Below are 25,043 nucleotides of genomic sequence, written 5' to 3' on the forward strand. Positions count from 1 at the left end.
TCACTCTCTATTGACAAAAGCATAGCCTTCGACAATAGCTCTGCCTCTCTTTGAGTTAGGCATTCAGCATCTCAATATTCCTGACATTAATCCTTTTATGTCAGCCAGGATTCCCTGATTGGACCAGAGTAACAGCACTAATTCGGGAACTTCTATTAGATTAGATTACTTACAGTGTGGAAACAGGCCCTTCGGCCCAGCAAGTCCACACCGACCCTCCGAAGAGCAACCCACCCAGACCCATTCCCCTATGTTTACCCCTTCACCTAACATTATGGATAATTTAGCGTGGCCAATTCACCTGACCTGCACATCTCTGAACTGTGGGAGGAAACCGGAGCACCCGGAGGAAACCCACGCAGACACGGGGAGAATGTGCAAATTCCATACAGACAGTTGCCTGAGGCGGGAATTGAACCCGGGTCTCTGTCGCTGTGAGGCAGCAGTGCTAACCACTGTGCCACCCTGCCACCCATGGCCTATGATCGTCCAGCTGGCTGACCTCACTACAGTCAGCACACAGACTTCAAGCCTATTCAATTTCACATCTGAGACTTTTGATTCAAAATGGCAGCATAGTGGTTCAGTGGTTAGCACTGCTCCCTCATAGTGCCTGAGTTTGCTTCCACCATCGGTTGACTGTCTGAGTTGGAATTTTCACATTCTGCTTGCATCTGCGCGTGTTTTCTCTGGGTGGGCTGGTTTCCACCCACCGTCTGAAGAGGTTGGGGTGGATTGGCCATGTGCAATTGCCCCATAGTATCCAGGGATGTGCAGGCTAGGTGGGTTAGCCAGGGGAAATACAGGGTCACAGGGATAGGCTGGGGGGTGGTTGGCTCTTGATGGGATACTCTTTGGCTAGTTGATGTGGACTCGATAGGCTGAATGAGCGTAGCAGGTCAGGCAGCATCCAAGGAGCAGGAGAATCGACGTTTCGGGCATGAGCCCTTCTTCAGGAATTTAGATTTCGGGCTCATGCCCGAAACGTCGATTCTCCTGTTCCTTGGATGCTGCGTGACCAGCTGCGCTTTTCCAGCAACACATTCTCAGCTCTGATCTCCAGCATCTGCAGTCCTCACTTTCTCCTCGATAGGCCGAATGGCCTGCTTCCAAAATGCAGGGATTCTATGCTTTTAAATCCTGAAAATGTGAACACTGGGATGGCCCAAGTGCTGATTGGGCAAGGAGAGGATAGGTAACAGAGGGCGTGAGTGGTCTATTCCTGTTCCAATGCTCCAGACACATCTAAACTGTATCATGGCTCGAAATAACCCAACCATCTTCAAAGATTTAGCATTTAAGATAATGATATGGTAATTTTGTTAAAAGTAAAAAACCAGACGACAGAAAATAATTGGCAAATTCTTGAGGTTCTCAGCACTGAACAGACTTGAAACATGAACTCTGTTTCTCTCTGTATAGATGCTGCTAGAGCTGCTGAGTTTCTCCAGCATTAGCTGTGTTGTTTTCAGATACCCAGCATCCACAGTATGTTGCTTTTTACTCACAGTTGCAATCCTTTTGGCGATTACTCCTGTCGGGATAGGTATTTGATGATTTGCTTATCTTCACCAATTAATCAAGCTTGTGAGAGAGCCTGTACAAATGTTAAGAGGTTGAATCTTTGGCCCATTTTTACTGTCACTTAAATATAACCGCAGAAACAATTAGAATTGTAACTCTGCAATTCTCAGCTATGTGGTTAGATGAGACGCTCATCGGTGGAATGATCCGAGAATCAGGTTAAAGTGTCATTTAAGATCAAGGATTTTCATCCTCTACCTGATTTTAAATTATTTCCCTTGTCAGAGAGTCAAGGAAACAAACCCTTCGGGCCAACCAGTCCATGCCGAACGTAATCCGAAACTAAACTAGTCCCACCTGCCTGCGCTTGGCCCATATCCCTCCAAATATTTCCTATTCATGTCCTTATCCAAATTTCTTTTAAACATTGTAATTGTACCCACACCCACCACTTCCCCCAGAGGTTCAGTCCACACACAAACCACTCACTGTGTAAAAATAAAAGCAAATTACTGCGGATGCTGGAACCTGAAACCAAAAAAGAAAATGCTGGAAAATCTCAGCAGGTCTGGCAGCATCTGTAAGGAGAGAAGAGAGCTGACATTCGAGTCTAACTGACCCTTTGTCAAAGCTTTTGGTGACTGTGTAAAAATGTTGCCCCCACATGTCTTTTTTTTAAAATCCTTCTCCTTTCACCTTGAAAATATGTCCCGTAGCCTTGAAATCCCCTACCCGAGGGAAAAAGACACATGCCATTCACTTTATCTATACCTCTCATGATTTTATAAACTTCTATAAGCCTCAGCCTCTTGTGCTCCAGTGAGAAGAAGTCCCAGCCTATCTAACCTTTCTCTATAACTCAAACCTTCCAGTCCTGGCAATACTCTTGTGTCTGCTCTGGTTTAGGATGGAGCTACTGACATTTCTCAGGAAACAAAACCTCAAAATGGACTTACACAAAGCTACATTATATTGATGGTAAATAGACGGTGCTGTCCCTCAATGCTTGTTCCATGCATCAAACTTGGACCTTGGGATTTTACTTCCATTGGAGCTGTTGGGGAGAGCCTTGGGATGTGAGGCTAACATGGGTATGATAACATTAAAGGGAGTTGTAAGTTCACCCATTGCAGTGGGAAACGGACCCTCCACATCTCTGACAAACCGAGGACCAAATCCTCTCCAAATGCTCTGCTTTAAAGGTGCTCACTGTCTACTAGGCAGTGCCAGCTCAGGATTGTATCCATGGGCGCGGAGAGTCTCACCTGACCTCAGAGCCCCCTCTGGCAGGATGGGTTTCTCAGATGTGCAGTCAATGGGCAATATATGTTCAATTAGACTTCCAAGATTCCTCTGTGTGAGTTAAAGACAACGAGTAAATTCTCCAAGTGAGAAGACATGCCCACCTTAACCAGGAACATTACAGAATCCATCTCTTTTCCTCGTTTTGGAATCTTGCTGTGTACACATGGCTATTTTGGTTTGTGTCTACAATAAAAGAGAATTTGTCAGTTCACCAGCCTACACATTCACTCCATCCAGATGTACCAGGCATCTAGTCTCACTCTCAGTGGAGTGTCGTTATGTCCTCGTCAGCAGCTAACATGCTATTAGAATCCTTAGTCACATTTCCACTGAATCAATTAGAAGACAGATTCTTTAATTTACTACAATCTGGCTTCTTTCAAATTACCACAATGGTATCAACATCACCCACTCAAACGACAAAGCTGATAAATTATCAGATATGCTCAATGGTGGACCACCAAGTGGAAAACACATTAAAAATGTAAATCCCAAACTTACTGTGACCAATATTGTGTGAACAGCACAAGCCATGGCAAATGAATGGTTAACAAGACTAAACTGGACTAATCTTGCCCTTATAAAGTCCCACTCCAAAGATTAGAGATATGCAAACTTGGAGAACTATGCAAATACAAGCTTTCAGAGAAACCTTAGAGCAAGGATTCCTCTTCCCTTTGAGAAAGACAGAAACATATCATGATGCTATTTTTAATAAGAATGGATTGAGGTATCCCTGGTGCCCAAACCAACGTTCATCTGTCAACCAACATCACAGAAATGGATTATTTTATCATGATGTTGTTATTTGTGTTTGCTTGCTGTGTGCAATTGGCTGCCCCATTTCCTACATCACAACAGCCACAGCATGATCAAAGTATGTCTTAACTTTTTAAGGATGATGTGATGCTTTCTGAGATGTCACAGAAATGGTTTTTAATTCCTTTCAAGACATGAAAGTTCTGCAAATTTATCCACATCACACCATGGTTTCGTAAAATGAATTTAATGCCTACTGTGCATTTAACTCAGTCAAATGTCGATGTTAACAACTCAAATTACTTGGGGTTCAAGTCATAGAGTCATACAGCACAGAAACTGACCCTTTGCTCCAACCAACTCATGCTGACCATAATCCCAAACTAAACTAGTCCCACCTGCCTGTTCCTGATCCATATCCCTCAAATATTTTATTCTATTGTTCCAGGACTGCTGAACCTTTTAACTTATTCATTTCTGTAAATAAGAATTTGTACCTAGCTACTCGGTACCTGAGCTGGCACCTTATTAGATTAGATTATTTACAGCGTGGAAACAGGCCCTTCGGCCCAACAAGTCCACACCGACCCATCGAAGCACAACCCACCCAAACCCATTCCTCTTCACCTAACACTATGGGCAATTTAGCATGGCCAATTCACCTAACCTGCACATTTTTGGACTGTGGGGGAAACCGGACCACCCGGAGGAAACCCACTCAGACACAGGGAGAACGTGCAAACTCCACACAGTCAGTCGCCTGAGGCAGGAATTGAACCCAGGTCTCTGGCGCTGTGAGGCAGCAGTGCTAACCACTGTGCCACCGTGCCGCCCTCAAATGCCATCCTTATGTGGTGTAACTCTACACTTTTCTCTGTGCCCCTGTACCCCGTACTTGAGGACATGTGACAATAAAACCTAACTCTAAACCTAATTCCACTGTTTCCTCTGGAAGTTCATTCCACACATGAACCACTCCCTGTGTGAAAGAAATTGCCCCTCATGCCCCTTTTAAATCTTTCTTCTCTCACTTTAAAGAAGTGCCTCCTAGTCCCCAACCTAGGGAAAAGACCCCTGCCATCTTATCTATATTCCTCATATTTTAGCACTGCTGCCTCACAGCACCAGAGACCCGGGTTCAATTCCCGCCTCAGGCGACTGTCTGTGTGGAGTTTGCACGTTCTCCCAGTGTCTGCGTGGGTTTCCTCCGGGTGCTCCGGTTTCCTCCCACAGTCCAAAGATGTGCAGGTCAGGTGAACGGGCCATGCTAAATTGCCCGTAGTGTTAGGTGAAGGGGAATGGGTCTGAGTGGGTTGCACTTCGGAGGGTCGGTGTGGGCTTGTTGGGCCGAAGGGCCTATTTCCACACTGGAAGTAACCTAATCTAATCTAAGTAATCTAATCTTTATAAATCGATGATGACTTGAAGTTTGTTGACTTGAGATATTGTCAACATTGACAACCCTATTTGCTGGTTGAATTCAGACTGAAACTCTTCCTGGTCAGAATTTATCCTGTTTCCATTGGGAAATACACAAGCATTTGTTTGTAGTCAGTTTTAGTGTTGTCGTTTCAATTAACCTGAGCTAACTATTTCTAAAACCACAAGTTAAAGTGTTGGTTAACAGTGTCCAGGCATTTATTTTGCTGGTCAGAGTTTTATTCCAACTCGCCCATCATCACTCAAACCTTGCTGAGCATCTGTTCCTCACACACACACGCCAATCATGAATGTACCCACTAAGCCTCAATTAACATTTCACCATTATCTATCCCCAAAGCCTTTGGAACCAATGACAGACTCTGTAAGGTAAGAACAACAGTGGCCATGTAGATTTCACAGCTCTAAACATCAATGCTGACAATGAAAATATATTTACTTCACACCTTTAATGCAGTAAAGCATTTCAAGGTGCTTCATAGGAGTGTTTTCAAACCAAATTTGGCACAAAGCCCCATAACGAAATATTGGTATTAGAAACAGAGAATGCTGGAGAAACTCAACAGGTCTGGTAGCATCAGTGGAGGGAGGATCAGGGTTAATGTTTTGAATCCAGTACAATTCTTCTTCAGAACTCAAATAGAACGAAATATTACAACAACTGAAAGAAAGTTTGATCAGGGAGGAAAGTGAGGGAGAAAAGCTGAGAAGTTTAGCCAGGGTGTTCGAAAAGTCTTGGGAGCTGAAAGCATAGGTTCTGAAGATGAGGTTACTAACATTGGGGTGTGCAAGAGGCAAGAGTTGAAGGAGTGCAAATATGGTGGATGGCTGGAGGAGACAACTGGATCAAGAAGGATGGTTCTATTGAGAGATGTGAAGGTAGGAATGAGAAATTTAAAATTGAGGGGAACTAACCCAGGAACCAATGTTGGTCAGGAAGTACAGGGGTGCTGGGTGAAAGGGACTTGGTGTACGATAGGGAAGTTGGCTATGGACAGTGGGAAATGAGAAGCCAAGTTGGACAGCTTTGGGAGAATGAAGTCTCTCACATGGCCAGTAAACTACTAAATAGGACAAATCAATGTGACTTGAAAACAGAATTGGGCAGAGTCAGATGTACATGTGTGACTTCAAAGATGTTCTTCAACACTTCTTTAAGAATTAAGGACTTATACAGTTAATGGTAGGGCCCTGGGGAGTGTCGCCAAACTAACAGACCCAGGGATGCAGATGTATAGTTTCATGAAAGTGTAGTTGCAGGTAAACAGGGTGGTGAAGAAGGCATTTGGCATGCTTGCCTTCATTGATCAGAACATTGAGTATAGGAGTTGGGAGGTCATATTGCACCTGTACAGGACATTGATGAGGCCACTTTTGGAATACTGCATACAATTCTGGTTGCCTTGCTAAAGAAGGATGCTGTTAAACTTGAGAGGGCGCAGAAAAGAGTTTCAAGGATGGTGCTGGGACTGGAGGGTTTGACCTATAGGGAGAGGCTGAATAGGCTGGGGCTTTTTTTCCCTGGAGTGTTATAGAGGTTTATAAAATCATGAGGGGCATGGACAGGGTGAATAGTCAAGGTCTTTTTCCTAGGATGGGGGAAGTCCAAAGCTAGAAGCATAGGTTCAAGATGAGAGGGGAATGATTTAAAAATAACCTAAGGAGTAACTTTTCACAGAGAGGGTGGTGCTTGTATGGAATGAGCTGCCAGAGGAAGTGGTGGAAGCTGGTACAATTACAACATTTAAAAGGCATCTGGATGGGGATATGAATAGGAAGGGTTTAGAGGGATATGGGCCAAATGCTGACAAATGGGACTACATCTATTTAGGATATCTGATTGGCATGGATGAGTTGGACAAAAGGGTGATCTTATAGAGGTTTATAAAATCATGAGGGGCATGGATAGGATAAATAGACAAGGCCTTTTCCCTGAAGTTGTTTCTGTGTATATCTCTATGACTGTAATTCATTCTCTAGAGGACAACATCTTTGGGAAGATCAGGTTTTAATGGTCTTTATCAATTGTCTGGTTCTGATGCTCGTGAGGCCTGTATTTTTGCTCCTAAGTCAGATATGCAGAGTCAGGACCTATCTCCAGCTTCATATGCCCTGATTCAGAATGGTGTCCCAGAGTCATAGAGTCATAGAGATGCACAGCACAGAAACAGATCTTTCGGTTCAACTTGTCCATGCCGACCAGATATCCCAACCTGCCAGCACACAGCCCATATCCCTCTAAACCCTTCCTGTTCATACACCCATCCCGATGCCTTTTAAATGTTGTAATTGTACCAGCCTCCACCAGTTTCTGTGGCGTATCATGAAGCTGTCCCTTACGTCTCTTTTAGATGTTTTCCCTCTCACCTTAAACCTATGCCCTCCAGGTCTGGACTCTTCAACTTCAGGGAAAAGGCCTTGTCTATTTATCCTATCCATGCCCCTCATGATTTTATAAACCTCTATAAGATCACCCTCAGCCTCCGATGTTCCAGCCCCAGCCTGTTCAGCCTCTCCCTATAGCTCAAATGCTCCAACCCTGGCAACATCCTTGTAAATCTCTCCTGTACCTTTGAAGTTGCAAAACATCCTTCTGATAGGAGGAGACTAGAATTGCATGTAATATTCAGGGTTGAGAATTTCTTTCGGATGTGGGAAGGTTCCCTCGGAGTCAGGCTAGAATGTATATGAAGGATACAGGGTGCAGAAACAGGCTGGGAGAAATGTCTTCCTCAGTGTTCCAGCATTAGATTGAAGATTAAAAACAAAAATAAAACATAAAACAGTATTGCATGAACCTTAACCCATTGCCACCTTTTCATCACCCACACACAGTGACCAGGCCTCCTCATGTCCCCAAACACATCCATAAACCTCAGTTTATCATTGTCAGCCTTTGTTCCTACACTCCATGCCCTTACTGTTCATACCATACAAACCTATAGCTGGGTACCCCATCCTCATGGCTCCCCATACATTCCATTCTAACTTCTCTACCCAACTCTCATGGCTTTTTATAGCCCCTGTGCCAACTTAGTGTCAACTCATACCAACCATACACCCACACACAGTCTTTGCCCTAAAACCTACCATGCCAACTCACTTAGTCTTCTCCATGGGCAGACCTCAGTAACTAAGCGAAGTTCATATAAAATAACATGCTAAGTTTCTTTGGTGGATTTTGCTACATTGAAAAAGACCTCTCATTCATAAAAACCGATTTACTACATTTACACTCCTTCAAATGTGTAAGGAGAAAGCAAGGACTACAGATGTTGTAATACCTCAGAGCAATAAGCATTTCATTCAAGTGCACAACTCATAATAGAAACAAATATTGGGACTCATAGTTCCACTACTGTAATCACTTTGAGCTGTCAATCTAACTGTGAGATGACAGACACCCTACTGTGATATTGGATGGTTGTGAAATCAGTCATACAGAACTAATCTAGTAATTCCTCAAGATGATAGATTACAGTGGTGCTGGATTTCCTGATGAAGGGATTTTTCCTGAAATGTTAATTTTCCTGCACCTCAGATGCTGCCTGATCTGCTGTGCGTTTCCAGCACCACTCTAATTTTGACTCTGACTTCCAGCATCTGCAGTCCTCACTTTCACCTTCCTCAACATGATGTCAAGTGACAGAATAAAATTAGAAGCTATTTTTTTTTCCCAAATTGCACAGTGTTTCCCAACATTATATTATATTATACAATTCGGCTGAATTGATTAGTGTATGAAAGCCACAAAGCTCCCTTTGCTATCTCATCATGCCACTTTCGACAAAGGCTTCACAATATCATGAGTTTTTATCCACATGGATGCCTACATTTACCAATCCCAAACTGCACATCACCTTCTACAAACGGCATCTGACCTCCCCTAAAGGTACTCCAGAACCATATCCAAAGGATACTTCAGGAAGGGTCTCCAGACCAAAAAGTTAACTTTGACTTTTCTCCACAGATGCTGCCAGACCTGCTGAGCTTTTCCAGCAACTGTGTTTTTATTTCTCAGGAGACCTTGCCTGCCCAGAGGTTGTCTGGCTATCCAAACAAGTCTCATTGTTCAAACCTGCTTTTCCTATTCCCATGGTCTGTATTTGCTTCCTTTGGGTTCCAGACACCCAGTTCAATTCCAGGTTATATTCAATGGCACAAGTGGAAGCAGCTACTTCCAGCCCCCACGACGATTCGTGAGAATTGTGAGAATGCTAGACGATGGTTCATGGGTTGGACTTCCAATTTCTAGGCGAGAAGGCCACTTATCTCAAGATGGAGATGTGATGGCAATCTGAGAGTCTTACTAGCTTACTTCAAAGAGAAGAGTAAACCACACTATTGTAAGACTCAAGCCACTTACATTCTACAGGCCTGGGAAGGGGGATGGGTTTCATTCTCTCAATGTCATCAGTCAATCAGTTGGGGGTTTCTGACACTCCCCTAATGTCATACTCACATTTTCTGGTAATTCCTTTCCTCAGAGAATGTCCAGGCTTGTGGAATTCATCACTATCAACACTACCATCACTGTCAGTATTCATATAACCCTGGACCTATTAGAATGTCCCATGGCCTTTCACAGGAGCATTATAAACAAAATAGGACACTAAATCACATCAGAAGGTACCAGGTCAGTCCAAAGGTTTCATCAATAGGCTAGATTGAAGGGAGGACCATGAGAGAGGGAGTGTTTTAAAGAGGGCATTCCAGAGCATCCAGGAGAAAGTGATGACTGCAGATGTTGGAGAGTCAGAGTCAAAAAGGGTGGTGCTGGAAAAAAAGCATAACAGGTCGGGAATGATGAAGAGCTTTTGTCCAACACGCTGACTCTCCTGCTCCTTGGATGCTGCCTGACCTGCTGTGCTTTTCCAGCACCACCCTTTTCAGCTTATTCCAGAGAATCAGCGACCAATGGCCAACAGAAGTTGTGTGTTAAAAATCGAGGTCAGAATGAGATGAGCACAGCTACCTCAGAGGCTGAAAGAGATCACAGAGATGGGGTGGGGTGGGGGGGGGTGGGTGGTGACTGGGGGAGAACATGGAAGAGAATTCTACAAATCGAGCCACAGCTTGGTCAGGTGCCAAGATAAAACAGCAAGCACGAGGGCAAGAGTTCAACGGGATGTGGTGTGAACTGGGAAGCAATGTTGTTTGTAGGAGGTCGGTGTCACTGGCTCAGCCAGCATTTATTGCTCATCCCTGGAGATGATGAACTCATCTTCTTGAATCATTCGGCGTGGGGACACCCAGAGTGCTGCTGGGGAGGGAATTTGAGGATTTTGACCCAGTGACGCTGAAGGAACAGCGATATATTTCCAAGTCAGGATGGTGAGTGACTTGCAGCAGAACCTGTTCCCATGTCGGGTAAAACATGGGAAGCCTGTCAGGAGGGAAGTGGAATAGTTTCAGCCAGAGGACACCAAGGCAAGATATTAATATACCGAAGGAGAAAACTAGAAAATGCATAAAGGAGAAAGGAACACAATGGACAAGCTGTCAGGGTTAACTGAGAGGAGATTTATCTGGTGAATGGATATGTTGTGGGCCAGCAGCCTCGATCTGTCATTCTGAAAGCAATGACTGGGGACTGGCTGCAGAGTATAGCTAACTAGTGATGCTAGGTCTAACACATGGGAATGTGCACCTCTTCAGGAGGACAGATGGCTGTCAGAGGATGAAGGAGCTAGCTTCACGCCAGCACACTGCAATCCTCTACCTGCTGTTCTCACACAGAAATGCTGGGTACACACCTGAGGCTTGATTTGGCATTGCAGTGGCGTGCGCGCACACAGTCTCACAGTGAGTCTGAAATGCCATCACTTGTATCCATTTCCCTTAGTCTTTCATAGAATGTGAGTGCCATTGGCAAGAGCAGCACTTATCGCCGATCCCTATTCTCCCTTGAATCAAGTGGCTTGCTAGGCCTTCTCAGGGGACAGATAAGAGTCAGCCAAATTGCTGTGGGTCTGGAGACAGATGTAGGCAGACCAGGTGAGGAAGGCATTTTCCTTCCCGAAAGGAAATGAGTTGAACCCTCTATAGTTTTTGTCACAGTTGACAATAGCTTCATTGTCACCATTTCTGAGACTTGCTTGTAGTTCCAGGTTTTATTAACTGAACTAACTCACAGACTACATTCCCGCAGCTGCCATGGGGGGGATTTGAATCTGAGTCCCCAGTGGAATAGTCTAGGCCTCCTGGATTACAGTTCAGTGACATTACCGCAAAGCCACACAGCACGGTACCCTTTATCTTTAGCAACTTGTTCTACAATGGTGCATTTTGCTTCTTCTGGGACATGTTCCTGTACAACAGTAAAGACGGAAGTGGCATTGATTTGGGAAGTTTGGAGAATAGAGTCATGGATTTGTAGAGTCATACAGCCTTTCGGTCCAACTCATCTTCACCAACCAGACATCCCAATCTGACTGATTCCCATTTGCCAGTATGTGGCACACATCTGTCCAAAACCTTCCTACTCATGTACCCATCCAAGAAGCCCTTTCAATGTTAAATGCCTCCAGCAGTTTCTCTGACACCTCATTCCATACACACACCACCATCTGTGTGAAATAGTTACCCCTCAGGTCCTATTTGAATCTTTCCCCTCTCACCTTAAACCTATGCCCTCCAGTTTTGGACTTGCCCACACTAGGGCAGCACGGTGGCATTGTAGTTCGCACTGCTGCCTCACAGCGCCAGAGACCCGGGTTCAATTCCCGCCTCAGGTGTAGAGTTTGCACATTCTCCCCGTGTCTGTGTGGGTTTCCTCCGGTTTCCTCCCACAGTCCAAAGATGTGCAGGTCAGGTGAATTGGCCAGGCTAAATTGCCCGTAGTGTTAGGTGAAGGGGTGGAATGTAGGGGGGGTGGGTTGTGCTTCGGCGGATCGGTGTGGATTTGTTGGGCCGAAGGGGCTGTTTCCACACTGTAAGTAATCTAATAATCTTGGCTATTCACCCAATCCGTACCCTTCGTGATTTTGTAAATCTCCGTAAGGTCACCCCTCTGCCTTTGATGCTGCAGTGAGAAAAGGTCCAGCCTATTCAGCCTCTCCCTACCACTCAAACTCTCCAGTCTCGGTATATATTCAATGAAGGTAAGCATGTTAAGCACCTTCTTTACCATCCTACCTACCTGAGATGCAACTTTAAAAGAATTATGGACCTGAATCCCTAGATCTCTCTATTTAACAAAACTACTCGTTTGTCTATCCAAAATGCAACACTCTGCATTTATCTAAATTAAACTTTGCTATTCCTTGGTCCATTGGCTGAATTGATCAAGATCCCTTTGTAACCTTAGATAAGCTTCCATTTGAGTTAAGCACACTTTCCTTCTGAAAGGTGTGAGAACTTATTCAGGCAGTTACATGTGCCCAAGAATCTATTGATACATCAGGCAAATCTTGTGGAGGGTGAAGGTGGAGGGAATGGGGGTGCCCAGGTGTTGGCAGTCATCTGGGGAGTTGATAGGAAGCCTACATCGCCTCTTCCTGAGAAGGCCTGCTGAATGTAATCCCAGTCAGGAATTGGCACAGCCACTAGCAAGCTTACTCCTGGTATTAAGATCCTGCAGTGGATATCCTATCTAACAGGAGTGGCTGGCCATTCACAGACTCTGCATTGCTTTGGGGAAGGTCTTGGCTGATGCTAGGAGGGCAGCCAGAATCCCTGGAGATTTGGTGAAAGTGACTTGGTCGGGGGCATGGTTGTGATTGGTTATAGCATCACTTTGCACATCTATTGAATACTGCCCGTGGTGATTGGCACACATGTATCGTTTTGTTGATTCATCAGGTTGACACCACATTTTTAGGTATGCCTGGCATGCCCTCCTGCACTCTCCATTGAACCAGGGTTGATCCCCTGGCTTGATGGTCATGGTTGAGTGCCAGGCCATGAGGTTACAGATTGTGCTAAAATATCATACTGCTGATTGTGTTGGAGTACAATTCTGCTGCTGTTGGTGGCCCACAGGATATCCAGGCTTTAGCTGGTACATCTGCATTGAACTTATCGAATCTAGCACCACACTGCACAATTGGGGCCCAGTCTACACAGAATCTAGCAACTATGTTATTCAGTACCTGAGCAGCTTGATCAACTGTGCTGCTGACAATGCATTCTTGATGGTGGACATTGTACCTAATGGTAAATCCAGAGTACATGTTCCACCCTTACCAGTCTCTGTGCTTCCTCCAAATGTTATTCAACGTGGAGATTCATTAGCCAAGTGAGGATTGTACATGGTAATCAGCAAGAGGTTTCTTTGCCCATATTTAACCTGAAGCCATGGGACTTGGAGCCGATGTTGATGTTTCCCAGACTAATTCCCTCCCCACTGTATATTACTGTGCCCTCACCTCAGCAGCAGTGTCCTCCCAGTGGACACAAGAAGGGATAATGGCGGGGAATTCACTGTAATATTGGACATGAGGTATATGATTGGCTGAGTAGGCTGATCAAGGAAGGAAAAAAACCCTACATTAGAAGGTGAAGAGTTGACGTAACTTGTGGAGTTGATGATGATTAAAGGATTTGGAAGAGTTGATCAAGAAAATGAGCTCGTCTGTGTGGGGATCTACAACAAGGGAGCAGACCCCCCTTAAACTGGAGCTGGGCCAGTTCAAGGCATTACCAGGAAACACCTATTCACACAAAGAGGATTGGAAATGTGGAGTTGTCTCTTCTGTAAAGCTCTTAAGACTGAAGCAAATCAGAACTGTCAACACTGAGATTGATACAATTCATTGTCTCTGTTTTGGTTTGCCCCTGTAACCCAACTGATGGAATAGCAGGTCTGGCTGGCTGATGGTAAATTATTACATTCACACCGTAACTACCTCATTCTGTCTGTACACATTGGTTCAGTGACCACAGAAAAATAAATGTATTGAAGGATGTGACTTTGAAACATTAATAAAGATGATGAAATCCAAAAGTTAAACACTAGAATGGTCTAATAGAATCCGTACAGTGTGGAAACAGGCCATTTGGCCCATACCATTCCTCTCACCCAGACCCACCCCCCTACCCTCTCCCTGCATTTCCTGTGGCCAATCCACCTAACTTACACATTTTTGGACTGTGGGAGGAAACTGGAGTACCCAGAAGAAACCCACACGGACAGGGGGAGAATGTGCAAACTCTACACAGATAGTCGCCTGAGGGTAGAATTGAACCCAAGTTCTCTGAGACTGTGAGGCAGCAGTGCTAACCACTGAGCTTCTGTGATCTTGTGACCTTGATTGTTGTGGCTGAATTGGTTTCCCAGGTGACCATTGCTGGCACGTTATGGTATTTTCCACCTCCACCTGAAAGTGCTACAGGGTCAGTGCTTTCTCTGGGGTGTAGCTAGTGATTAGAGGTAGAGGATACACAGAGTATCTGCAGAAAAGGCACTGCGCCTAAATAAGAGGAAGGTTTATTGCATGATAGCAACAAGTATGACTGTAATGGGTGAGGAACAATGACCAGGACTTTAAGGAACAGCTACACATATATAACTCCCCCTGAAATCTGGAGTAGACTTCTTTATCTCCACCTTCAGCGTACAGAGCAGCAGTAGGTCAAAAATTTGGAATTGTCTCCCTGTCGGCATCATGGGTCTACCTACTGCACACGGTTCAAGAAGGCAGCTCACCACCATTTTCTCAAGGGCATTAAGGATGAACAATACATGATGATGGCCCAGTGACATTTGGCATGGACGAGTTGGACCAACGGGTCTTTCTCCATGCTGTACATCCCTATTAGTTTATGACCCTCCCCACTTATAGAGTCATAGATTCCTACAGCATGGAGATAGGCTCTTTGGCCCAAACTGGTCCGTGCCGACCAAAATGTCCATTTACACTAACCCCACTTCTCTGCCTTTCTGGTGAATGAATTTTCAAATGGCTGGTGTCAATGTAACATGAATGCTAAGCCCTGCAGAACCATGACCTTGTGCAATGGCGGACTTGACCAGAGACCCATTACGCATGCTTCCACTCACGTCCAAATTTCTTTGAGGCTTTATTTGCAATGTTGTCTTTGAACTTTATTGAGACTGTAAAATCTTATTAAAATTCTTAATTAGCTTTTCAGAGTTTTCTAAACAGACACGCATGCAAAAAAAGTTAACCGAGTTATGGGACCTAACTTAATAACAGAATATAACTTCAGGATAACATTTAATTTAGTCATAAATTCTAGCTTTATAATCAAGCTTAAAGCAGAACATAACTCAGCCAGAATACAAACAGAGAGCCTACTCATTAAAAGATTTTCATTTAAGTTTATGTATGTGCAGAGTAACACACAAAACCATCGTTCCTGCCACTCTTTGGGAATGGGTGTACATATCTCAATGAAAAGACCAAACAAAATATGCTGAAAGATTATTGCAAACTGTTTCACTAATAGGTTGCTCATATAAAATCAGGTCAGATCTCAAGGTTTCTATAATCAATATTTATTAACAATACACATATTGATGATAGGAAATTGGAACCCTCTGCTGAGCTGCGCTATTCCAACCTTCCAGCAGAGTCTCTATCACTTGACATCCAAAATCACAGCATCTCTCAGAAGCTTATATTCATTAAACTCCATCCCTGCAATCCAACATTTCAAAGCTCACTCATAAGTGATTTTAAACTCTTCCTTATCAGGTTGGATCTATAGTGATTGTAACAAGGTCAGCCAAGGTGACCTCAAAGAATTTGAGTTCCCTGATTGGGGCTGATAATCTGATCCAATCGGGAAGCCCTGGTTGACAAATATAAACAGGAGTGGGGACTATAAAGATATCTGGTTGGCATGGATAAGTTGGACCAAAGGGTCTGTTTCCATGCTGTACATCTCTCTGACCCCATGACTGTATTTTTTTGCTCACACAGCATTGCCCTTTGATGTGAAGGGCAGTGCTTGTCACTGGCCACTCGGGTGTTTTTCATATCTTCCTGGTGGTGGAAATTGAATAAAGATTCGTGCACTTTGTGTTTCTCACTGTGTCTCACATCTACACACACACACCATGGGTGCTGGGGAAAAAAATAAGCAGTTAGGCGGTAGTGTGGGGGTTAAGAAAAAAAAAAGGTCACTGGCCACTCGGGTGTTTTCCTATCTTCCTGTTGAGAAGAAAGAAAAAAAAAGGTGTATCTGATCACACAGCATTGCCCTTTGAAAAAAAAAATAAACAGGAGTGTCAGAGGTTCTGTTCACTCTGAAAACTGGATCTGAGGAAGCTGGATCAGTGTCAAGGGCTTCCCACATGTAAATAAAGGGTGACTTGGTGATGGGATACCAGCCTCTATGGAGTTATTTTAGGCCCTAAGCCTGTTAGTTGAATAAAACTCAAGACAGTTTCTGCCTCCTTATAAACAGAGGTCACTAACTATTCAATCAGACAGATCCTACTCGCATTGTTCTGATCGATTTGAGTTTGCTCTCCCACTGACAGGTCTTTACCAGTTTATACATCAGCACTATCAGCTGAATGAGGTGTTAGTCATTTGCACATGTTTTAAAGACAAACTGAATTAACAACTATTATAAGTGAGAATAGCTCTCTTTTCTCATTTTAATGAGAAAGTACAAAAGTGACAATTAGCGCAATTTGTACAAAAAGTGCCAATTAATTCGAATAAATTCGAGTAGGACGTTAGTCTGGATGTGATTTGACAGCACAACCATATTAACATAGTGTGGCTAAAGTCAATGCTGAAATTATATCTGGTGTTTGGAATAAGGTGTGGGGAGGAAGGTAAGGTAACCAGCCTGCAAAAGAATCATTTACTTGGGGTGATGAATGTACAAAGAACAGTGCAGCACAGGAACAGACCCTTCAGCCCATCAAGACTGTGCTGACACTTAACACCTATCTAGAATAAAAACCTAAACATTAATATTGTATCTGTCTCCACCACCTCCTCTGACAGTGCATTCCAGGCACTTACCTTCCTCGAGGTAATAAAACCTGCCTCTGACATCTTTTTATATTAAACCAATGTCTCTTAGTTATTGACATTTCTATGCTGGGGAAAAAAGACTCTGACTGTACATTCTATCCATGCCTCTCACAATTTTGTAAACTTCTATCAGGATGCTGCTCATTTCAAAGTTCAAATGAAAACAAACCAAATTTGTCAAATCTCTCCTCATAGATAATACCCTCCAAAATAGGCAACAGCCTGGTAAACCGTTTCTGTACCCTCTCCAAAGCCTCCATATCCATCTTGTGTTGTGGTGACAAGAAGGGTACACAATATTCTAAATGTGACCTAATGAAAATTCTATACAGCTCCAACATGACTTGCCAATTTTTAATACCCTATGCCCTGACTGATGAAGGCAAGCATGATACATATACAGGAATTAAGTGCTACGGGGAGAGTGCAGGTAGGTGGAGTTGAAATGCCCATCAGCCATGATTAAATGGCAGAGTGGACTCGATGGACTGAATGGCCCCGATGTCTTATGGCCTTATACCTTCTTGATCACCTTATCCACTTGGGTTGCTACTTTCAGGGAACTGTGGACCTGTATCCCTCTGTATATTGATGTTACGAAGGGTTCTGCCATTTATTGTATCCTTCCCTCCTACATTAGATCTTCCAAAATGCATCACACATTTGTCCAGATTAAACTCCATGTGCCAAATCTCCCCCCAAGGTTTCCAGCCTATTTATATCCTGCTGTCTTCCTGATGAAGGGCTTATGCCCCAAACATCGATTCTCCTGCTCCTCGGATGCCGCCTGGTCTGCTGCGCTTTTCCAGCACTACCCTCTCAACTCTGATCTCCAGCATCTGCAGTCATCACTTTCCCTTGTACCTTCTGGCAATCCTCTTCACTATCTGCACTTCCCGCAGCCTTTGTGTCATCCACCAGATTACTAATCAGGCCTCTTACATTCTCAGCCAAATCATTTATATACATTACAAACAGCAGGAGTCCCAGCACTGATCCCTGCAAACACTACCAGTCACAAATCTCTAATCAGAAAAGTACTCTTACCTGCTGCCCTCTGTCTCCCATGATTAATGCAGTTATGCATCCATATTACCAGCTCGGTGCAGATCCCATGTGACTTCATCTTCTGCAGCAACTCGCCATGACAGCCCTTGTCAAAGGTCTTGCTAAAGTCCATATACACAACATCTACCTCCCCACCCTCATCAATCACCTTTGTCAATTCCTCAAAAACCTCAATCAAGTTTGTGAGACACAACCCTCCCTGCACAAAGCCATAGTGCCTATCACTCATAAATCCATATTTTCCCAAATGTGTGTAAATTTTATTTATAAGTATCTTTGCCAATAATTTCCCTACCACTGTCGAAAGGCTTAATGGCCTGTAATTTCCTGGATTATCAGAGTTGCGCTTCTTAGAACAAGGAAAAAGTTGGCAATTCTCCAGTCCTCTGGGACCTCTCCTGTGACTAAAGAAGATAGAAAGATTTTGTACAAGACCCCAGTAATTTGTTCACCTGTTTCCCTCAGCATTCTGGGATAGATTGCATCAGGTCCTAAGAACTTGTCTACTTTAATACTTTTCAAAACACCTAACATCTCCTTTTTTCACTCCTGACATGGCCCAGAATATCAACATACCCCTCCCAATCTCGCCATCCCCCACGTCCTTCTCCTATATGAATACTGATGCAAAGTATTCACTGAGGAACTCACCTATTTCCTCCTGTTCCACTCATAAATTCCCTCCTTTGTCCTTGAATGGACTCACTCTTGTCCTAACTACCCTCTTGCTCCTGATATATGTGTAAAACACTTGTGATTTTCCTTAATCCTGTTTGCCAAAGACATTTCATGTCTCTTTTAGCCCTCCTAGTTCCTTGTTTGAGGGTTTTGTGCTACCTTTGTATTCTTTGAAGGCGCTGCGTGTCTTCAGTTTCCTAAACCTTACTTATGCCTCCTTTTCCTTTTTGACTAAACTCTCAATTTCTTTTGTCGTTCAAGGCTCCTGAATCTTGCCATCCTTATCCTTCACTTTCACAGGAATAGGCTGGTCCTGAATGCTAATCAACTGGCTTTTAAAAGATTCTCACATGCCAGATTTACTCTCAAGCAGACGCCCCACCCAATCGACATTCCCCACTTACTGTCGTAGTTAGCCTTCCCTCAGTTTAGAACTTTCACCTGAGTACTACTCTTATCCTTAATCGTAAGTAACTTAAAACTTAAGAGTTATGGTCATTTTTCCCAAAGTGCTCCCACACTGAAACTTCGATCAGCTGGCTGACCAGGTCTAATAAGGCCTCTTCCCTCGTTGGACTTGTTACATTTTGTTTAAAAAAAATCCATCCTGGATGCACCTAACAAATTACCCCCGATCACCCACCCCCACCCCTAACAATCCAAAAAGACTACCCTGGCTGCACCTAACAAATTCCACCCACCCATCCAAGCTGCTATCATTAAGCATTTCCCAGTCAATATAGTGGAAGTTTAAAATCTCCCAGCACAACAACCCTGTAGTTTTTGCATTTTTCTATAATCTGTCTGTTTATCTGTTCCATTATCACCCACTGGCTGTTGGGAGACCTGTCGTACAATCCCATCAAAATGGCAGCACTCTTCGATATTCCTGAGCTCTGCCCACATGGCCTTGCTAGATGAGCCCACCAAGGTGCCCTCCCGCAATGTAGTAAAAGATAAATGGCTACATATGGGGTGTTGGAAAAGTCAGTATGCTTCTAATGTATATTGCAGTCTGTCAAAAAGTGTAGTGAATTTGCCTGGCAGAATCTATGCCTGGCACATTGGAGGCATAGGCAATGCCAATTGGGGGCTGGCAAAGTGAATGAAGAGCAGAATAAGGTGACAGAGAAGAGATTGGCCCTACTTACCAAACATAGGAGAAGATTAGATTAGATTCCCGACAGTGTGGAAACAGGCCCTTCAGTCCAACCAGTCCCCCAAAGAATAACCCACCCAGACCCATTTCCCTCTGACTAATGCACCTAACACTACGGGCAACTTAGTATGGCCAATTCACCTGACCTGCACATCTTTGGACTGTGGGAGGAAACTGGAGCACCCGGAGGAAACCCACGCAGACACGGGGAGAACGTGCAAACTACATACAGACAGTTGCCCGAGGCTGGAATTGAACCTGGGACCGTGGTGCTGTGAGGCAGCAGTGCTAACCACTGAGCCACCGTGTCGCCCAAAGACTGCAGCATGTCTAGAAAGGGGCAAAGATTAAAGAAATTACCGACTGCCACCAGCACTGACAGCACCAACTTTAAGGAGTGTGTCATCTGTATCTCATTGCCAGCTGACCCAGACAGCTCCCCAAAGTCGCTGCGATGTAGATGCACCTTTTTCTGAAGATATGGGCAGGGAAGGTATCTGGACGTTGGCACACAGTCTGCTTTTTGTACCTGCCAGGCAAATCTAATATAGCGGTGCCAGAAACCATGCTCCACAGTCTCCACAATGGCTGAATGAAAACAGGACAGAGTGAAAAAATGTTCAGAAATAGCCGAGGAGTCTCTGGAAAGGAGTTAGCCTTTGGATCATTCAGACCTGTTTGTGGCTGATCTCTACACCCCAGCCCCATTTTGCCCACTTCCGTTCCATATCTCTTATTTAACTCAGAACCTGTCAATCAGCACTGAATGCTTCAACTGCACAGCATCCATACGCTGTGTGAGTGAATTTGAGCTTTTATGTGGTTATACATTTCCTGATTTTCATCCGAAATGGACTGTGCCTTATTTTAAGAATTTGCTTCCTCAGTCTTGATTCGCCAACCAGAGGAAACGTTATGGCTGCATCGGCACTATTGAATCTCTTGAACGTGTTAAAAGACTCAATTAGATCACCTCTTAATCTGTAACATAGTATAAATTAAGATTCTGTAACCTGCCATGATCATTCAGAATGGCCAATTCAAGATGGTGGTGGAGTAGGATGCTTCAGCCAGAGCTCGGTCTTTCATTTTTTTTCCTCTTTTCATTTCTTTCTTTGTGTTTCTCTTCTTTCTTCTCACTGCCTCAGCGTAGACCCGCAAGGTGTCCTTCTGGCACAGTCCCTCGGCCCAGTGTGGGTGTCTTTCAGTGGACTATACTGGTCTCTCATCCCGGGGTCTAAGATGGCCGGTGCTGAGAGCAAGGCCCAGCGCATCCCTGGTGATGGGAGACTGGGAGTGGGTGCTGCCTGGGCATGTTCCAGAGGCAGCAGCAGGAGATCAGGGAGGCGGCAGAGTCAGCAGCAGCGATAGTGGTATGCCAGAAAGCACCCCTGGCTTTTGTGGTGACATCGAGGATAGGCAGCTGAGGTTTCCCGGAGAGTGAGATAAGCGGAGGACTCATCAAAGACTGTTGAACTTTTAACTTACTTTCTAGTTTACATTAAGAAGGCATTTAATGCTAACTATTATCTTATTTCTTTATTATTTCTTTATTCCTGATGAAGGGCTTTTGCCCGAAACGTCGATTTCGAAGCTACTTGGATGCTGCCTGAACTGCTGTGCTCTTCCAGCACCACTAATCCAGAATCTGGTTTCCAGCATCTGCAGTCATTGTTTTTACCTTATTTCTTTATTATTCTACTTTATGATTTAATTGTTTACTTTGCAATCTTGTACCTGATTTTTTTTTTATATATCTTGTGTCTGTGAGGCAACATTAGCCACTTTTCCTGTATTTCTGTACTTGAATACACATGACGACAACATCTAAACCTAAATCTGATAACATGATCCTCTTGAGCCATGGATCATTCTCTTCGAGCCTCTATAAGCAGCACACATCAGAGCAACACCACATCCTTATTCCATTGACTGTACACGGATGGTAAATGTTGGACAGACAGAACAGGACTGAAGGGAGGTAAATAACTCAACAGGCTGCTGCTTCTGCACCTACAATAATTCCAAATCAGGTTTATCAACACACGCATCCAAACCGTTGTTCTGGAAACAAGTAGCATGAGAGGAAACAATGCTACAAATATAAACTCAAATAGAAATCTATCAAAGGCAATTTGAAACTGGGGTGATAGGACAATTGTATCCCACATTTTGTCCATTGTGACGCAAGAAATGGAAGCTGGACAATCATGATCATTGTACTTTCACAGGATTACACCCAGAACGTTCTGGGCCTTGATTTTGCTTGAAGTCACGGGTGGAATGTTCCGGGCCCACAGGAGGTGAAGGAGGAGGCAGGAGACCTGGAAATGTTACTTGTCATCGAGACAGATGACCAATGATTCCTCTTTTCTGAATTACATTCCAAGTGGGAAGGGCCATGGGTGACAATTAATGATCACTTCAGCACCTATTGCCAAGGGAGCTGGAATTCTCTCAGCTGCAGGTCATACATAAATCAAGTGACCCCAATTTTAAATCTGTGTTGGCTACTTGTGAGTCAGACGGTCCATTAACCTACAGTAATTTTTTTTACCCACAGCCTCCATCTTTCCCACCCTGTGAAACATTCCTGATGAAGGGCTTTTGCCCGAAACATCGATTCTCCTGCTCCTCAGATGCTGCCTGACCTGCTGTGCTTCTCCAGCCCTACACACTCTCGACTCTGATCTCCAACATCTGCAGTCCTCACTTTCTACACCTTGTGAAACAACCCACCCCTCCTCCCAACTTACCTGTTCCCTTCCTGTTCCCCTCCATCTGGAAATACTGAAGGTGCAGTACCAGGAATGGCCACAGTCTCCTTTAGAGCACTGGATCTCCTGATCTGTGATTGGCCAGCAGGTCCAGGCAGTGGGTTTGCTTGGAAATGGATGGACTGGTTGTACTGGAGCACTGTTACGAAGTATGAACCAGTTGCAAGTTTTATTGTCTCTTTTCCTTCTGGAGGTGTCCATGTTTCTGTCTGATGGACTGAAAATCCAGGGCCTTACTTCTGAAAGCATCTTTACAGGTTACTCACTTTAGAATAATTGTGCTCTATGTGTCTGTGAGACTGTAAAGCCTTCCACAATCATCTTGGTATACCTCCCGTCTTGCTGCTATCCCAAGTCTTTTGTAAATTATTGACTATCTATCTGCTTCACTCACTGACCACTGCGAGCCTTGTCACTAATACTCCTTTTTCTCCCTCTGCCATTCCTATTGTCTTTGCCCACAGCCCTACTCCAATATACTACTCAGCTAGTTACCCTTACTCCACAATTTCAGCTTACCCCTTTGACCATGCCAACCATTGTCGAACATATAAGCGCCACCCACTTCAGCCATTACGTCCTCCTGTTCAGGGACACCCAGCAAGATGGAACTCAGCTCTGTGACAGGGTTTAAATACAAGAGATACTGGGGGATGGGAATGGGTCAAAACTATTGGGGAGCGGGGTTTGCTGTGGGACTTTGATCGGTTAACTGAGCATGCAAAGCTCTAGCAAGTAGATACAATGTGGGGAAGAGTGAACTTGTCCAATTTGGCAAAAAGAATCAAAAGGTATATTACCTAAATGGTGGGAGGTTGCAGAGTTTGGAGGTGAAGAGGGATCTGGGTGTGCTAGTGCACGAATCACAGAAGGTTAGTCTGCAGGTACAGGGAAGCTAACCGACTACTACGGAGCTGAAAGGTTATCTGGGATTTGCAGGATTGTAGGTTTGAGGTTAAATTCAGATCAGCCATGATCTTACTGAATGACAGAGCAGGCTCGAAGGGTTCAGGAGGGTATTCTGTTTCGTATTTGTATGTTTGTAAAAGTAAGCGTGTGGCAGAAGACAGCACTTTGGAATAGCTGAGCCAGGAGCTAACAAAGTTGTGGAGGAGATTTGAACATCGGTTCAGCAAAGGCAGGGAGTAAGGTGGGTGATGTTACCCAGCAGGAAGTGGGCATACATTATAAAGGAGACAATCTGGTAATGGAAGCTCACCCCGAGGATCAAATTGGATGCTGAGTTTGCAAACAGTTAACAGGACAGATAATGGATACAATGGAAGTCTCTAGCAGTAACCTGGGTAGTGCTGGAGAGAGAGAAAAACAGAGCTCGTGGACCGTATTTCCAGCATCTTTTGTACCTGTGGCATGCTCCACTTGTTTAATTGGAATTAATTTTCTCCCCTTTTCTTCTAGGTCCTGAGGTGTCATTCAGCAGCTGGGTTGGGTATTGTGAGTACACATACATATAAAACATACATATTATATACACATAAACACACACTTTCCAAGCCCATCAAAAATATCAGAACTTTCTGTGCAGTGTTTCGCTAGCAATTTTAAAACATACACAGCACAAAGATTATCAAAGGGGGACTCTTTACTCCATGATTTTTATAAATATGAATAGACAATTGGAACTTTTACAATTGAACTATTTATAGTGGATGGCTATTTGGTGTTGTGTTGATGATCCATTGGGAAACTGTTCTGGAGCTTAATCCCTGATCTCTAACTCGTCCAGTGAAGGACTCGTGCCCATGTAATACAATTACTTTGCCTCCCAATCACAAAGGACCTTAAACTCCTTGTGGCCTCTTGCACTCAGGTTTTTGCTCAATGAGTCCACCTAAGTCTCCTGTAGTTGTTCCACTTCAACTTCCCAGTATTTTAGCCACTATCAGGTGCATTTATCTGCACTATTCTTTGCCCTGGGCTTCAATGCTGATCTAGTAATCAAGAACGCTGCTCCATCACACTCTGTCTCCATCAGTTGCATGCCTGCTACAATTTCCTTTCCTACCTGGCTCTCTGGCCACCACCAGCAGCTTCCCATTCGTAAGTTCTGATTCCTCTGCCTCTTTGAGACTTACCCATGGACCACCTCTTCACCAGCCAACTTGCCAAGACCCATTGCTCCCAGCAGGAAGAAACCCAGATGAATTGCTGTTCTCTCCCCCACCATCGCCACCTACTGTCAGGGCCCAGCTAAAAGTGCTCACAAGACCTTGTTTCACTTCCAAGTTTTGTATTTTCTCTAGCACCATCACCTGGGCTGTACTTGCTGTTTGTGAGTGTTAAGCGACTCATTAGCTGCGGAGAGATTGTTAAATATGCATGACGTGGACATATCAAGTGTCTGGATAAACA

This window comes from Chiloscyllium punctatum, chromosome 38 (assembly GCF_047496795.1).
Source record: "Chiloscyllium punctatum isolate Juve2018m chromosome 38, sChiPun1.3, whole genome shotgun sequence".
Classification (NCBI taxonomy): domain Eukaryota; kingdom Metazoa; phylum Chordata; class Chondrichthyes; order Orectolobiformes; family Hemiscylliidae; genus Chiloscyllium; species Chiloscyllium punctatum.